The following is a 4,814-nucleotide window of genomic DNA, read 5'->3' as shown; positions in this document are numbered from 1 at the left end:
GGTAAAATAACTCTATTTTGTAGAGTTATCACTGAGGTTTCAGATCTTATTGCCGACCCCCACTCTCTTTGGCCGAGCTGCGTTCCGCACGCTTGTTGCCAGCCCTGACTCTTTTAGGTCGAGCTATCAGATTAAGTATAATCAAACATATGGTTTATTTGGCTTTCAAATCAGGTATAATCAAACATACAATTTTTCTATCACACAAACAGATACCTCGTATACAAGCATGCCTAATAAAGTAATCATGTACATGATTATAGTCATATTCATTAACAAGGGTCCGAGCCCCAATTATAACCAGGGCCCAATTTTCTTACCTACAGTCCCGAGCAGATTGCGTATGGCAACGCCGAGCGCGATCCTTACCCCCGAGCCTACCGGTATAACCTAGTCACAGCATAATAACGGATAACCATCAAGAACTAAACTATTTAAAAGCTTCAAGATAAATTCCTAGCCTCCAGGACCTCGAATTCTACTAAACTGGGTAGTAAAATCCTTCTTAAGCCTTTAGGTTTGAGTTCCCAAGCTTAAAATCCCTAATTGGCCAAAATCCCCAATTTGAGTCGCGACGCCCCTCACAAGCGTCGCGGCCCCCTACAAGTCAAAGAGCCTATGCCTAATTTTCCCTGGGCACGCGCCGCAGGCCACCAAGCGCCACGGCGCCAAGGTGATTCAGAGTACGACCCCAGCCTTAGAGTGCATGCAGGCCGCGGTGCTCCAAGAACAGCGCTGCGACGCAACCCCACAAACCCAGAATTTCGAACATTCTCTCCAAGCAAAATCCCTCAAAATTCACCCCAAACAACAACCAAACCTATAATTGAGTCCTAAACTCCTAACAACACTTCACAAGCAGCATATAAACCCAAAAATCAAAGCTAAAACCTCACCAAACTCAACATCCCCACTTTGAGTTCCAAAACTTAAAAAAATACAAAGACAAACATGAATTTCCTTAAAAAAAAAAAAACAGAGTGTAAATCCTTACCTCAGTTGTCCACTCTGGCCCTATGCTTCTCCTAAGCCAATTCTAGCTTCAACCTCCTTCAATTTCATGGAAATCTCCTCCAACAATTCAAACCTCAGCAAAAGGGTAAGGGAGGTAGAGGGAAAAAAGGAGAGAGAAAGAAGAGTCAAGTGTTTGTGTTTACTGGGTTACCTGATGCTGAAGGCTCCTAACCGACTAACTCAATCCATGGGCCTAAAATGAACAAAAAGCCCTTAGTTCAAGTCCTTATTCTTTAATGCCCTTAAGGGTGAAATGGTCATCCAACACCATTTTCCATTAATCTCACTAATCTTCAAAATACTAATATTTTCCCCCAATTATAACTCATACTCCAATACCCCTAGTAATTAATATAATTACTAAAATACCCCTAGACTCACCCCGAGCCGGGCCACACATCTCAAATATATCCACATAATAATGTGGTCTCACTCATAAAGCATGTATAATACAAATATACCCTCAACAGGTCAAAAATTATGAAAATACCCTTTTAACATAATCGAACCTATAAACACATTTAATACACTTAAACATGCATCAATAGCCATATCATAATATAACTCATATAATTCACATAATCGCACATGTATAGTCACAATTACACATAAAAATCCAATTGTGCCCTCCTAGCACAATAATCAAGGCACTAAGCCTTAATAGTAAATTTGGGACATTACACCTAGTTATATGCTTCACATCTGATAGTGGGAACTTCAACCTAGATTGGCAACATCACTTCGCAGTCGTAGGCTAGGGAGAAAGGTGTATGTCCGGTTGAGGTTTGAGCTATTGTATATAAGCCCATAGGACTTGTGGTAATTCTTCGGGCCACCTGCCTTTAGATTCTTCAAGCATTTTCTTAATGGAGATTTTTAGAGTCTTGTTTACGACATCAACTTGACCATTCGATTGCGGATGGGCAACTAAGGATAAACTTTTAATTATCCCATTTTTCTCGCATAACTGGGTGAACAGTTCGCTGTCAAACTGGGTTACATTGTTTAAGGAAATCTTCCTTGGTATCCCACATCTGCAAATTATGTTCTTTACCACAAAATCCAAGACTTTTTTTGAGGTGATCGTGGCTAGAGGTTCAGCCTCGGTCCATTTGGTGAAGTAATCCATAGCAACCACAACATATTTGACTCCACCTTTTCCTGTTGGTAAGAATCTTATGAGTTCGATTCCCCATACCGGGAATGACCATGGGAAGCTCATCATGGTGAGTTCGAATGGTGGAGCTCGAGGTATTGAGGCGAACCGTTGACATTTATCGCAGCGTTTGATGTATTCGAACAAGTCTGCCTTTATAGTAGGCCAGAAATATCTCTGCCTAATTACTTTTTGTGAGAGGTTGTGCCCCCAGTGTGATCTCCACAAAATCCTTCGTGAATTTATTCCAAGATCTTTTTATCCTCGAGTGGAGTTACACATCTTAGTAATGGCATGGAATATCCTCTTCTGTACAATCTCCCTTCCTAGATAGTATATCTTGGTACTTGGTACATCAGTTTTTAAGCCTCGTTTTGATCTGTTGAGAGGCTCCCAGATTCGAGGTAGTCGATTATGGGTGTCTTCCAAGTAGGTTGTGAGTCTATCATATCGACCTCGACTTCGTCAAGCTCGATTATGCTTGGTTCTGGTAAAAATTCCACTGGTACTACATTAAGTGTATCAGCTGCCCTGGTTGTTGCGAGTCGAGCTAGAGCGCCTGCATTTGAGTTCTGTTCTCACAGAACTTGCTCGATCGCGTAGAAATCGAAATGTCCAAATGTCGCTTTGAATTTTTCTATAAGAGGATATCTCGATTCTACCCCAAGTAATCTTTTGCTTACATAATAAATGAGTTTTTGTACTTTCTTATCCTCCCGAACAAGTGCTGCACTAATTGCATGCTCAGTTGTAGCGAGGTATAAATATATTATTTCCCCTGAAATTGGTTTGGATAAAATAGGTAGCTCAACGAGATGCTTTTTGAGAACCTGAAAAGCAAGCTCGCAATCGTCTGACCATTCAAACTTTCTGCACCATCTCAAACGATTAAAGGATGGTAAGCACTTGTCCTTAGATTTTGAGATGAACCTACTTAAAGTCGCCATACATCCAGTGTAATGACCCACTAATCTAGACTATTTGGACCATTAACGAAACTATACATAAAACTTACATTTTTTATGAAAATACCATAATTTATTGAGTAACTTGCAAAATAAGAGTTATTTACAAATAAACAGAATACTAAGAAGGATTATGGGATCCCATTGTCTTTAAAAACAAAAGATGATTTAAAATAAAAGACATTACATAATCGGTGCGGAAAATACACATAAAAACCATAAAATCATAAAAATGAGACTACATCCTCGAATCGAATAACGCTCGGACCCTTGACTCCATTCATCATCGATACACATCCTCCAAGCATCACGAATCTTACCGCCTCTAAGCTTATTTTCCTGCACATAAACAGAAAGGAGTGAGCCTAATGCCCAGCAAGGAAAATCTAACACAAAGTCATATACATAATTTCATAAAAACATAAAGACTTAACATAATACATATAACATACACTTATTATAATGGCCATTATTACTTGGGGTCCCATACACTAAACAAGCATATGCCCATGGGATTAGTGGGGTCCTACTAGCTAAGTAGGTCATATGCCCATAACCCTTTTGGGGTCTTGTTAGTCATATGGGTCATATGCCCAAGCCTACAAACATACACATATACATATCATAACATAAAACATATAGATAACATAAGCACATAACATATTGATTCTAGCCTATTTTCCTTACCAAAGTTACCGGGATATAATGGACTGAGTTGGGACTTTTTGGAACACTCCTAAAACCATAAGAAAGAGTGAGTCTAAAGAAAGGAGATGAAATGAAAGAGATGGAAAGACTAAACCATAAAAACATACTTACCGACTTATATGCTTAAGAACTTGGATTCCCTAACCAAAATAAGAATGAGGTTAGGGGACTGAGTAAAAGGTTTTGAGAAAGGAAATATCATGAAATAAATGGAATAGAGTTTCGGGTTTACCTTAAAGATTTGCAAGATCAATCTAACCTCCACCGAAATACTATAGAACTCACTTCCCAAAGTGTTTGATAAGCTTATGATGTTTAAGCTTATAGTTTTTCCCAAAACCAAGTGTTTACACTCTCACACTCACTTAACACTAGCAGCTTCTGAACTTAGAGCAAATGGTGAATAATGGCTGGGTACTAGGTCCTATTTATAGAGTTTGGGAATGAAAGTATCTTGATTTTACTTGAATAAAAATAATGGCTTTTTAGGTGAAAATCATTTGAATAATCGTTCAGCAGAGGCTGAAGACTCGTTCAGAAGATGCTGGACTTATGGAGGAGTTTGAATGGCTGATAGGAAAAGAATTCAAAAGTATTTGAAAACATGTTGGAGGAGGCGATATATCGCCCCCTATAGGCGATATATCGCCTGGACCATTGTTCCCGAGGCGACCGTGCATCGATTCGTGTTTTCCGTATCTACGTGCTGCGATATATCGCCCCCTATAGTTGCGATATATCGGCACACGCTGAATATTTAAACACGAAATTACACAATTTTAGCTAAGTTTGAATGGGGTAAACAGCCTTGACTAAGCCCTCAACGTATTCAAAGCTGCTAACTGACCCTATAACATTCAAACTTTACTCCTTAATAAATTTAATCCCCAAAAATACTTAATCCTTAATTACCATTCATAACATGTGCTTAAAATCCTATTGGTTGATGTCTAAACCTTATAATATAATAA

Source organism: Humulus lupulus, chromosome 3 (genome assembly GCF_963169125.1).
Source record: "Humulus lupulus chromosome 3, drHumLupu1.1, whole genome shotgun sequence".
NCBI lineage: Eukaryota > Viridiplantae > Streptophyta > Magnoliopsida > Rosales > Cannabaceae > Humulus > Humulus lupulus.
Note: the sequence above shows the minus strand (reverse complement) of the source record.